This window comes from Labeo rohita, chromosome 22 (assembly GCF_022985175.1).
Source record: "Labeo rohita strain BAU-BD-2019 chromosome 22, IGBB_LRoh.1.0, whole genome shotgun sequence".
In the NCBI taxonomy this organism is placed as follows: domain Eukaryota; kingdom Metazoa; phylum Chordata; class Actinopteri; order Cypriniformes; family Cyprinidae; genus Labeo; species Labeo rohita.
The window spans coordinates 47211287-47225113 of NC_066890.1; positions in this window are offsets into that span (position 1 = coordinate 47211287).

The following is a 13827-nucleotide window of genomic DNA, read 5'->3' on the forward strand; positions in this document are numbered from 1 at the left end:
AGCCTGCCAGAACTACAGTTTGTAAAACAACAAGTAACATTTTTGTGTCATGTCATAACACCCAACAGTAAGTCCTTGTCTGACAGAGTGCAGGCCATAAAAGATGTACCGAAGCCAATCACAAAGAAACAAATATTGTCATTTTTGGGAATGTGTTCATATTGTAGGACATTCATTACAAATTATGCGATTCTCGAGCAGCCTCTGAGAGCCCTAAGAATAGGGAAGGGGTTGAAGTCATGTGACAAAATTGAGTGGACAGAGGAGGAGGCTGAGGCATTTGTGAACATGAAAGTTCAACTGTCTCTGGCGCCGACTTTGGGCCTACCGGTACCAACTAAGCCTTTTGTTCAGATGGTGGATGAGAAAAATGGGTTTATGACTTCTGTTCTCTTGCAGCATCATGGGGACAGACTGCGACTTGTGGCCTATTTTTCAAGCAAGTTAGATCCACTAGCAGCAGGTCTGCCACGGTGTTTGAGGGCAGTGGCGTCTGCTGAGAAGGCCTTGATTTGTAGGGTACTCTGACCTGACATTGATGGTGCCACACACAGTGTCCATGATTCTGCAAGAACAAAAACATCGCACTTATCGACGGCGTGTTGGTTACGATACCACACTATCTTGCTCGATATGCCGAATATAACCGTTAAACGCTGCACAACCTTGAATCCTGCCACCCTCCTTCCGACGGAGGAGGATGGGGAGGAACATCACTGTTGTTTGACCGCGCTCGATCAAGTGTGTACGCCACGTCCAGATCTTTTGGACACACCACTTGAAAATTGTGAAAACATCCTCTTTGTGGATGGTTCTGCATTCAGAGATCCACAAACAGGTCAAAATAAAGTGGGCTATGCTGTAACGACAGAATTTGAAATAGTGACCTCTGGCTCATTGCCATCAAATTATTCAGCACAAGCAGCAGAGCTTGTGGCTTTAACAGAGGCTTGCAAACTCATGACAAACAAATGTGTCACCATTTACACTGACTAACATTACACTTTTGGAGTTTTGCATGATTTTGGAGCACTGTGGAAACACAGAACATTTTTTAAGTCAGATGGGCGCCCAATACTCCATGCTCCTCTAGTGGCAGCTTTACTAGAAGCCATTTTGCTGCCTGATAAGATAGCCATTTGTATATGTGCAACACACACAAATAACAAAGATTCTGTATCAACAGGAAACATCAGAGCAGACACGGCAGCGAAGGCCGTGGTGGCTAAACAGCCAAAAGAAACAGAGTGTACCATGTTATCTGAAAATAACATTGATGTTTCTTCTTACTTACAGAGCATGCAGACTTTTTCTTTAGGAGCAGAGAAAGACCAGGGGAAACAATCAGGATGTGCACTGACCAGTGGTGTTTGGATGAGCTGTGATGGCAAGCCTTGTTTACCTCGACACTTCTTTACTCATTATGCTAAGACGATGCATGGGTTAGACCATGCATCGAAAGGGGGAATGGTTGTACAAATTAAAAGAACTGTGGTTTACAAAGGGGTTCACAACATTTGCAGAATTTTTTTTGTAAAAGATGTGTTATTTGTAACACTCACAATGTGGAAAAAGTGACAAAAATGTCCCAAGCAGCAGCAGTAGCGAAGGCTCTGTTGACTGACATTCAGCTCAGGTGGAGCAATAAAATGATAAAATACTATAAGAAAAAACTAATTGGCCTAATGTTGTGAGGAAACTGGATTGACATGAGTTAAGGCGCTCCCAGTTGTTCTCATGGACATGAGAATGAGACAGAGATCCAGGATAAACCTGAGCCCATTTGAAATTTTCTTTGATAGACCACCATTTATGGAAGGGGGCAAACAACAGCTGCCATCAACAGAATTGAGTGACCATGACATGTTGAGTTACTGCAAGGAAATGTCTTCTCTGTTGTCCAATGTCTGTGTGCAGGTAAAAGCCGCTCAGGGGAAAGTGTGGAAACCCCCCTTGCACAACAAGCAAACTTGGTGACTTCGCAGTGGTATAAGACCTGAGGAGAAAGAGCTGGAAAGTAAAAAGGTGGCTGGGGCTGTTAAAGGTGCTTCTGATCACCCACACGGCTGTGAAGGTAGCTGAAAGAACCATGTGGATTTATGCCAGCCACTGCAGAAAAGTCCCATCTATACCCAGGAGGAGCAGCAGATGGAGTAAAGAGATTTGAGGCACATGTCAACAAATGCCAGAGTCCGGTTTAAATACGAAGTGCTTTTACTCATATGAAATGGCCGTAAAAGAGCCTGAACAAGCAAACAATTAATGGTTTAAATGGTTAGCAAATTTGTGGGGAGAATGGGGATACGGGCTGTGTAATACTGTGTTACCAGTTTTGGCAGGTGGATTGTTACTAGGCCTACCATGTATTTTTCAGCTTGAATCCAGCTCAGTACAGAGACGAAAAGTATAATAAAAAGTATATCCCATTAAATGGTTAAATTTGATGTACATCTTAATATGTTTTTGAACATGGGTGAAGATGAGCTAACAATAGTAGAAGTTACAGTGAAATGCGTTAAATGACTTAAGACAATAATTGGTATTGAAAATATGGGGCATTTAGTTTTGATAAGTCTATGATAATGATAATATATATACACAGTGGGTACGGAAAGTATTCAGACCCGCTTACATTTTTCACGCTTTGTTATATTGCAGCCATTTGCTAAAATCATTTAAGTTTGTGCTTAGGGTCATTGTCTTGTTGGAAGGTAAACCTTCGGCCCAGTCTGAGGTCCTGAGCATTCTGGAGAAGGTTTTCGTCCAAGATATCCCTGTACCTGGCCGCATTCATCTTTCCCTCGATTGCAACCAGTCGTCCTGTCCCTGCAGCTGAAAAACACCCCCACAGCATGATGCTGCCACCACCGTGCTGTATTGGACAGGTGATGAGCAGTACCTGGTTTTCTCCACACAAACCGCTTAGAATTAAGGCCAAAAAGCTCTATCTTGGTCTCATCAGACCAGAGAATCTTATTTCTCACCATCTTGGAGTCCTTCAGGTGTTTTTTAACAAACTCCATGCGGGCTTTCATGTGTCTTGCACTGAGGAGAGGCTTCCGTCGGGCCACTCTGCCATAAAGCCCCGACTGGTGGAGGGCTGCAGTGATGGTTGACTTTCTACAACTTTCTCCCATCTCCCGACTGCATCTCTGGAGCTCAGCCACAGTGATCTTTGGGTTCTTCTTTACCTCTCTCACCAAGGCTCTTCTCCCCCAATAGCTCAGTTTGGCCGGACGGCCAGCTCTAGGAAGGTTCCTGGTCGTCCCGAACGTCTTCCATTTAAGGATTATGGAGGCCACTGTGCTCTTAGGAACCTTAAGTGCAGCAGAAATTTTTTTGTAACCTTGGCCAGATCTGTGACTTGCCACAATTCTGTCTCTGAGCTCTTCAGGCAGTTCCTTTGACCTCATGATTCTCATTTGCCCTGACATGCACTGTGAGCTGTAAGGTCTTATATAGACAGGTGTGTGGCTTTCCTAATCAAGTCCAATCAGTATAATCAAACACAGCTGGACTCAAATGAAGGTGTAGAACCATCTCAAGGATGATCAGAAGAAATGGACAGCACCTAAGTTAAATATATGAGTGTCACAGCAAAGGATTTGAATACTTAGGACCATGTGATATTTCAGTTTTTCTTTTTGAATAAATCTGCAAAAATGTCAACAATTCTGTGTTTTTCTGTCAATATGGGGTGCTGTGTGTACATTAATGAGGAAAAAAATGAACAAATGATTTTAGCAAATGGCTGCAATATAACAAAGAGTGAAAAATTTAAGGGGGCATGTTTTTATCATGTTTTCTCTTATTTCACAAATTTAAGAGGGTGATCAGTTATATGAAAATCAGAAATGAAGAGTATAAATGTGATGTGAGGACTTAAATTTGCTTTGAGATTTGAAATTGTAAGTGACATTCATGTTTGGTGTCTGTGTAGTGACTGAGGGTCTGACCCATGTCAGGAATGCAATAACAGTGCTTATTCGTTTAGCCCGGCTGACAGATAGCGAATGTTGTATTGAAGGCTTCTGCGAGAGGGACTTTTGTTATGAAACTGTAGTTGCAGTAATATTGCGAAAGAGGGCAGCGTAGTTCGTTAAGCTGCCGTTGTTTGCTGAGTTCGTGTGATCTGATCAGGCCACCGGCTAAAAGTATGAGGATTCTAGTTTGTCTGTAGCGATTGCTGCAGATTCATCATCAAGGTGTTAGTCGCTGACCACAAAGTAAGCGAGTTGATTGATATTTGTGTTAACAGTGATCGCAACAGTGTTATATGCGTCCGTATTAGACGAACATGCCCAGACATGTTCGGTTCTGATCATTCTGTGTTTCTCAGTTTGGTAATATCCCTTAACATGTATTTATTCGTTCATAATCTAGATGTAAATGCTATGGGTACTTCAAGATATTCTAATGGCGCAATGTCATTTTGTTAAGCTGCTACACTGCCGAATGAGTGATTAGCGTTATGGTTATGCAAATGATGCTCATCTGCGCTAAGATTCTGATATATGGAAGTTGTATGTTCATAGCGATGATTATCACTTAAGGGTTGTAGTTCTCTGTAAAATACTTTCTTTTCCTTCATATAGCCATATGTCTAATCGAGAACTATCACGTATGTGAATTGGGAATACTTTGGCTTTATTATGTAATAGTAAATGTTTCTGTTGTACATATAATTTTAGTTTCATTTTTTATTCATTTCTTTATTGTACCAATTGTTGCAGACTATCTACACATCTTGACTGTACATCTGCGACCCTACCTTCTTCTGCCAATACACAGTCTAACTTCGATCCCCTGTCTCCTCATTTTTGGTGCTCTGACCAGCACCCAGGGGGGGTTTACTCATCCAGTACCTCACAAAACCATAACAGTCCAGTGGTCTCTCTAACAAATGTGGTGATTTAGGATTATTCTAACCATTATTTTAATCAAACATTTTAAATTAATAGAGTGAGTAGTAATGCATTTAGTGAGTAGAATGTATTTGTCTGACTCTTACTATGTGTAGAAAGTTACCAGTTAGGAGATGTAACCTTGAAGGCTAGGGAAGAGATATAAATTGTGGAAAAATAAAAATAACCTGCAGGGAACGTTCTGGGAAGGTTCTTTTTTAGGTTATAAAATTAAACCAAAAAATAACCTGCAGGGAACGTTCTGGGAACGTTCCCTGTAGGTAATTAAAAAGAGAATCTACAGGGAACGTTCCTAGAACGTTCTCATTTGGTTCCCAAAAAAATAACCAAACGGGAACCATAGGGGAACGTTAGGGGAATATATTAATTATAAGTAATTATTCATTAAAGAGATTAATCAACGAATGTTAGTCAGTCAGTAAAACGAAATGACCGTTAATTTTTAAATTATGCGAGTCCGCGGCTTTCTGTGGAAGGCAGGATTAAGCGCGTGGTGGAGAAGCGCGTGCAGATCAGAGGCGCGCAGAAAAGAAATATACAAACCATCCCAGTGTTAATGATATGATTTTCTCACACTTAACCTTGGCTTAATTTTTGCTATAAAATTATATTATCGTTATAATGCGATTTGACGACTTTGATGTCTACATTTTATTAAACGCTTATTTCAGACATGAAAAAAATAGTTTGTTTATGATGAAAAAGTATACATTTCAGCATTAGAATAATCAGAAAGATCTGCTAAGATTTTATTAGTTTACATGGATATGACAACTAAAAATAACCTGCAGGGAACGTTTTGGGAAGGTTCTTTTTAGGTTCTAAAATTAAACCAAAAAATAACCTGCAGGGAACGTTCCTGGTTAGCCAGGAAAGTTTTCTTAACGTAAATAGAACGTTCCCTGTAGGTTAGGGGAACGTTCCCGGTAGGTTCCCAGAACGTTCCCCAACCTACAGGGAACGTTCTATTTACGTTAAGAAAACTTTCCTGGCTAACCAACAGGGAACGTTCTTGGGAACGTTCTGGGAACCAAAACCTAACGTTCCCAGAACGTTCTGGGAACCAAAAATTGTTAGCTGGGACAGCTGCATCTTTACCATGTCACAGTAAACTGGCCTGTCAATCATCTTGTCACAGTTAACATCCTCCATATTTAATTTAATTTAACTCTGCTTATATTTTCTGCATAATGATGCATTTAAAAGTTAACGACCAAACGGATGTTTATAAAACTTAACATTGCTGTTGCAAATGAAATATAACACAGATGACATAATTTTTTTTATTTTTTATTTTTTTTATTTATTTATTATTATTATTATTATTAGGTTAAATATTTTTTTTTTAAACCACTGCCGAAACTTTTGCCAAAGGCAATTTTGGGCCATAAGCAGTGAGGCTTTTACTGAAATAAACTGACTTTTGGCATACTCTTTTGATGCTTTGAGAGCTTTTGATACAGTTCTCTAGGCTTTTGAAGCAGTGAGGCCATCTGGTGATGCTTAAAAGCTTTTGATACAAAAGTTCTCATTCCGCCATCTGGTGGTCAATAAAAATTCTTACACAAAATGTGTCATTCGGATGTTTTGTTCATTGTGGTGTCATTGTAAGGTTTATTTGTGAATTTTGTAAGCATGTGTGCATGTGTTGTACTTTGCACAAAACAATGACAAAGACTTTGTTCTTTTTTTTTTACTTGCATCAAACTTCTGTCTTTTCATCTCCTAAATAGAATGTTTAATACACCAATAAATTAGACCAATGTAATTTTTCATTGCACCATTTTGTGTCTTCTTTATAACAGAACACAAACATGCACATTGTTAAAAAATGCACAAATATTGAAATTTTGGACAGAAGTTGTGGATAAATTAGAACAGATTTTAAATATTATCTCTCTATCTCCTTTATTATTACTGCTAGTTGATATTTCCCAAAAGAAATCAAAACATTTATTTTTATTTTATCTGTAGCCAAAAAAAAAAAAAAAAAGTAATATTATTAAACCGGAAGGACAGAACTCAAATTTCTATTACACATTAGCTCAATCTGTTAGCAGACACTCTTACACTTGAGAAGTTAACTTCCTCACTCAGGAATAGAATGTCACTATGGAGCCCACTCCTGAAGTTCCTGGACAGTTGAATCTGATATAATATGAAAACTGCATATAACCACATGTATAGAAAAGCAGGTGTTTTGACATGCATTTTAGGCTCTGATTGATTGTTTATCACAATCATATGTAGTCTTTTGACATATACATGGTTTGTGTATACATGCTTGTCTGTCTTTCCTTTTTGTTCTGTATACCATTTATATATGTAAATTTGTAGCAGTGTAAGCTATTCATGTAATATTGTTTGTTATATGTTCCGTTTTTGGTAATAAAACAATACTAATGCACAATTACAAATGCAATTACTTGTTAATTATATATATTATATATAATTACCAATTATATATATATATATATATATATATATATATATATATACCACCAATGTGAGCTGTTGACAACTGAAAAATTAGTTTACAAGCAGCAAAAAAAGTTTGTGGTTGAGGAAGGACTTTATCAAGGTGTTTTAATTTTCATTCAGACAAGAGCCATTCAATCACACGTCATTGTTTTTGTAATAGTAGTACTTTAACAACGATACGCCACGTAAAAAACTACATGCATGATGACCGATATAATTATAACATTGCACTAAATGAATAGCGGGTATGGGACAGCGCGATCCGCACGCTTTGTATTTGAGTCAGGCGTGACGTGTCAGTGAGGTAACGAAGTTTCGTTTTCACAGATCACGTGACAGCCTTATTTCGAGCAAGGCTTCGGAACACTGTTTCGAAACAGTTATGGATCAACTGGGGATCATGTTATCTGGGGATATGCGCGTGCACGCAAATATTTTTACCTGAGATTCCAGCAGATGTTGGACGGCCACAGATTCGTCACATGGAATTTTCTACGGAACAGATTTCAAAGCTTTCCGTGTGCAATTCCAGCAGGTGTTGGAGGGCCACAGATTCGGCACATGGAATTTTCTGTGGAGCATTTCAAAGCTTTCCACATTATTTTTGAATGTTTGTATCATTATTGGACTCTGTTGTTTTCCCTTTCGCTATTCCAATGTATCAGACGCCGTTTAAGGGAAGTTTAATGCGTTTTCATGTCGCGTCTCACAGACCACGCCCAGATTGTTTTGTTTAGGCTACATTCGTGGATTGATTTTTTTTTTTCTAATAACAATTAACAATAAGGTATTTACTTTGTAAAACGCCTGTATGTGCAGTAGTTAAAAAAATCTTTAATTTGTGTATTAATTTTATTTAAGTAGGAATATTGCTGTGGTTAAAGGGACGTCAAGCACTTTATTAACTTTATTTATTTATTTTCTTTTTTTAAAAAATATTGATAAAGAATAAGTGATAAGCTATAGTTTTGCATTGTGCCTATAATTTCGAATTAGTGACACTGATAGGATGCAGTGAATTATCTGTGCTTAATTGAGTTCAACAAATTATTTAATGTTTAACAAACATTTATTTAATGTTTATCAAACATATATACATAGGTGTTAAAGCAAAATCACAAAAAGCACTTTTAACAATACATATACCGTAGCTTCAAAGCAGCATTACATAAAATGCATGTTTCTGTTACTATGAAGAGAAATCTGCTATGTCAGAAATGACACATGTCAGTGTAATGTCCATATGTGACCCTGGACCACAAAACCAGTCATAAGGGTCAATTTTTTTAAATTGAGATTTATACATCAGCTAAAAGCTAAATAAATAAGCTTTCTATTGATGTATGGTTTGTTAGGATAGTTATTTGGCTGAAATACAACTACTTTAAAATCTGTAATCTGAGGGTGCAAAAAAAAAAAAAATAAAAATCTAAAAAAAATCTAAAATGAAAAAATTGAGTTAAAGTTGTCCAGATGGAAGTTCTTAGCAATGCATATTACTAATAAAAAAAAAGGTTTTGATATATTTACAAAATATACAATATACCCATGCTATTTAAGTTTTTTTTTTTCATATGGCAGAATATGTTTTTTTAACAAAGGTCTAGTCAAGTCAAGTCACCTTTATTTATATTGTGCTTAATACAGTAAGAGCAGCTTTACAGTGCTAAACAGGAAAATAGTGTCAATAATGCAAACAAAATTTAATTTAAAAGTCACAGTAGATTTTTTCTGTTAGCTTTATAGTCAGTGAAGTCATCGTCCAGCTCAGCTCAGTTGTGTAGATGGCTGTCTTGTGACAAGGTGGATCTGTCTCTAGGGCACATCTAGTTGTCATGGTCTCAGCTGACATTCAGAGAGGTTGTGGTCGTCTCTAGGTTCTGATCCATCATCTGGTCTGGATACAGACTGGATCTGGTTAATTAACATCATTCAATTAAGCAGAAACATTTTAAGGCATTGATTACATATTGTGATCATAATGATAATTTTGCAGTTTTGCATGCTAATTCAGAGTTGGGATCATGTGAAGTTTTTGCAGGGGTTGTTGTCATCTCTTTACAGGTGTTAGTGAGGTTGTTACCACTGAAATGAAGATAACTGGCATAATTCAAAGTTATATTACATATAAAGAGGCCCCCGCTCATTACATTTCACTTAGAAAATTTAATATGTGTCATATTTTCAGTTTAATAAGTCTGCAATAAAGTACATAATAAAGCTTATCCTATTCTAATTGATGTTTAGGAAAGAGGTATCCTATTCATGTGAGGTGCCAAATGATTATGAGGTTAGTGATGTATACTGTCTCTTGGAATATTAGCCATATATGTAATAATTCATCATCACAGTATCATATGTTCAACATGAAAAAGTTGTGGTTGCCACTGAGTGGTTGTCACAGGACAAAAGACAGTATGGAAACTGGAAAAGGAACCTGAGTCGGTAAGAAAGTTCCCTACAGCATGGTTCATTTTTAATTGTTAAACACTTGTCAAAAACTTTGTCACCTTGTAAATGTAAACATGCCACAAATGTTACATACATATAGCTAATATGATTGTTCTAAAAAAAATACCTTCCTGTGTTCATCACACATATTATAGAGTTTGGCTTTTGAATCTGTTCATCACGTTTTCTACTGTTAGAAACACAAGTAGTCTGGCGAGAGCCCAGGATGTAGTATGTAAAAAATGAAAAGCAGGAGTCATGAATTGGTCTAAACAGAGATCTAAGCCTATGCAAAATGTTGATTTCAGATCAGTCATAAATCAGTCATATGTCCAGGGAAGAGGATACAGAGGCATCAGAGCAATCAAGAGATCTCAGAAAATAATAATAATAAAAAAGAAGTGTAAAATCACTTAAACTCAAGCCAAAGCATCTACTCTTTTTTTATTTATTTTCTTTAATATTAAGTAATAACTCAGAAAATTAATAATTTTAGGAACAATAGTAAACTTAGGATCATTTAACAAGACTTGTCAATAAAAACATAATGGACTTTGCAATTCTTGTTTGCTTTAGGTAGCCTACCGCTAATTTTAACTTAATCTATATTTGTTCATTAGAACACATATGACAGCACACTACAGACACAATGCTATACAGAGATATTGAAAAGAAAATACTTACAGTTTCACTTCAGTTCGTTGAGGAGTTTGATCATTCATTGCAACGATTGTCCCATGTTAACGTGGGCGTGGTTTGTGAGCGTGACATGGGAGCATGGGAAACTTCCTTAAAACTGCGTGAAATACGCAGACACGAACACGGCGAAATCAAAGCGCTTTATTTTGCATACCAAATGTATACTACTGGTGAAACACGTTTTTAATTCTATGATCTGTGCAATTTTGCATGTGACGAATCTGTCGTCGTCTAACATCTGCTGGAAATCCGCAGTTAACATGATCCCCAGTTGATCCATCTGCTGGAAATCCCCAGGCGATTAACATGATCCCCAGTTGATCCCGCAGACAGCGTTGCATGCTTTTAAATCATTCTTGCGGTACTTGAATGTCATACACCGGTCGGTGTGCGCATCGCAACTTCAAGCCGCACACACCTTCTGACTACATAGTGCGTCATATGTGTCGAACGTATGAGAAAAAATGATCAGTCTGTGCGTTCTAATTTACTTAAGTAGAACGCGTGCATGGATTTTGAGTCTGTTTTCAAACCTGTTGTCTATTGAGAATTTTAATGACATGTTTTTTTTCTCCAGATTCATTTAATAACATAAGTCATCCTTTAGTGATCTGACGTGGTTTCACATCACAGAATGAGGCACAATCAATATTTTATGTCGTATTTTATATAGTGATAAAGGCTGTTGATTAGCTTTGCATTGCATCTAAAAATACCTGATATGGCTCGAAGAACAGATCGTACAGATGCCTCCATGTTTCATGGGTTAAAACGTCTCTATATGAGTTTTATTCAGCTTTGTCAGTCCATATTAGGGATTTCCTGTATGAATGGAACATTATATTACATGTATTACATTAACACCTTATCTTGGGTAAACATAGGAATAATAATACTTGTGTAATAATGTAAGTTTTTTTTTTTTCTAGTGTAGAGGAGTGTGTAGAAGAGAAGCTTTTCTGACAAAAAAAGATTTTTAATCATAATTTATTTTATAATATATTCTTATACCTTTCTAAACATTTATAGTTAGGCCTCCTGTATGTTAACAGGTCATGCTGCAGTTTTCTGTAAAATATATTGATAATCATTAACAATTTTTTTTTTTGTTCATTGTTTTTACTTGGTAATAACAATAATCAGAATTAGTAATATTGATTAAAAACAACATTTTGGCCAAATAGTGCAGCCCAACAAACAGGCACAACAAACTAAGTGTTCTTTAGATTTTTCTGAAAACCTTTCAGTTCAGATTTTGTTGTTACGGTTTAGATTTTGGAAATCACTTATTATTGCCTCTCAGAATAGTCTCTCAAAATGAAGTTTTGTTACACATTAATGCTATTTTTAAATTATTTGAAATGAAAGAATGATAGAGAGATTAAAGAGAAGTTGTGGTAGAAATGGAATCCAAACAATATCTTTCCAGAGCTGGAAAAAAGGATGTTTTGCTATATACATAATATTTATTGCTGTAGTACTTGTTTTATACACACAATGATGGCAATGATCACAGACAGACTTGTCATGTAAGGAAAAATTGAACCACATTTAGCACTTTACGTAATGCCTAATGCAATAAAGTTTTTTTTTTTTTTTTTTTGTTTGTTTGTTTGTTTTTTTTTCCCCCCTTTGAGATCATCAATCAATCCTTAAAAACAAGTAGAATAGCCTGCATTTCTTATCATTTATGAATATTAGTAGGCCTATGTTTATTTAGTTTATGCTCTGTTTATTTTATTTAGTTTTTGTGTATACTTCATTTATATTTTGTTTCATGTGTATCTATTTACTCTCACTTGCACTCCTATTTTTTTTTTTTTTATTTGATTAAATAATTTTTTTTGACATAAATGTTTTTTGAATGTGTTACAATAATACACAGTCATGCTTAAATATTGAAATAGTCATTTTATGTGCTTTTTCTTCACTCGTCAAATTTCTATGACCGTTTTTTCTTACACTAGTAGGGCCCATTTTCATTATCTTGCCCAGGGCCCCACAAACCTACAGGCTGGCACTGGCAAAGGCTTTCCGGCCGATGTTCGGCCGATGCAGCCGTAAATCCCGGCTGCTCTGCATGTGCGCTCACTGGCGTTGTAGTCCTCGTTGTTCTAGGACCACCCGCGGCAGCAGCCGCTGGTTTATAATAAAACAACATACACCACTCTCAATAACAGTTGCAAATTTATTAATATTTTCAATGAACACATTAAATATACAAATATAATTACATTTATTAGATGCTTTTATCAACAGTGACATACAACCCATACAATAAAAAAAATATATTTTAAAATATATTTTGAAATATATTTCAAAATATACAAAAAATGGCCAAAAAATATATTTGCTAAAATGTGTTTCAAAATACGTTTACATAAATATATTTTCTACAAATACATTTTTTGGCCATTTTTTGTATATTTTTAAAAATATATTTTGCCCTCCATTTCAATCCAAGAAAATGCATTCACATGTTACATTTCAAGAAAATTTTTATTTGATGTCTAAAACATGTACATATAACACATCAGTCAAGCAGAGAACATACTTTAAATCATACACACACACGCACACACACACACACATACATACATACGTACATACATACATACACATACATACATGTATAAACATGTTTTTTTTTTCCTTTCAAGCAGTCTCAGTTCCCCTATCTTAGAATTCACTGCAATCCCCAGAGCTTCTTTGGACACATTGGGAAACCTCTTCTTCACTGCCACTGTAAAAGACAAAAAAAATTTATATATTATATATTTTTTTTAAAGGGGTGGTTCACCACATATCTATATTTAAACATATCAACACACACATCAGTAAACACAAACAAAAGCTCAAACATGCTTGCTTGATCTATGAGGACAAATGGGGTTCATTCTTTGTTATTACACATAATGTTTTAGCTTCTATAAAAACATGAAGTTTGTTCTTCCACATCAAGCAAGTATGGTTGAGCTTCTGTTTATGTTTGCTGGTCAAAGTTTGTGTGTAGATAAAAGCCTAAATTAAATCTGCTCATCATATAAAGTGATTAAGTCTCTTCTGAAAATTGGGACTAAACCGCTTGATGAATATGAATTGGTTTTATGATCTGTTTATGAACTTTTTGAAGCATCAGTGTGGTAGCTGTGTAGACTGTCAATGAGAGAAATCTGTGAGATTTCATTAAAATACCTTCATTTGTGTTTCTAAGACAAATGAAAGTCTTGCAGGTTTGGAAAGAAATGAGGCTGAGTAAAAATGACAATTT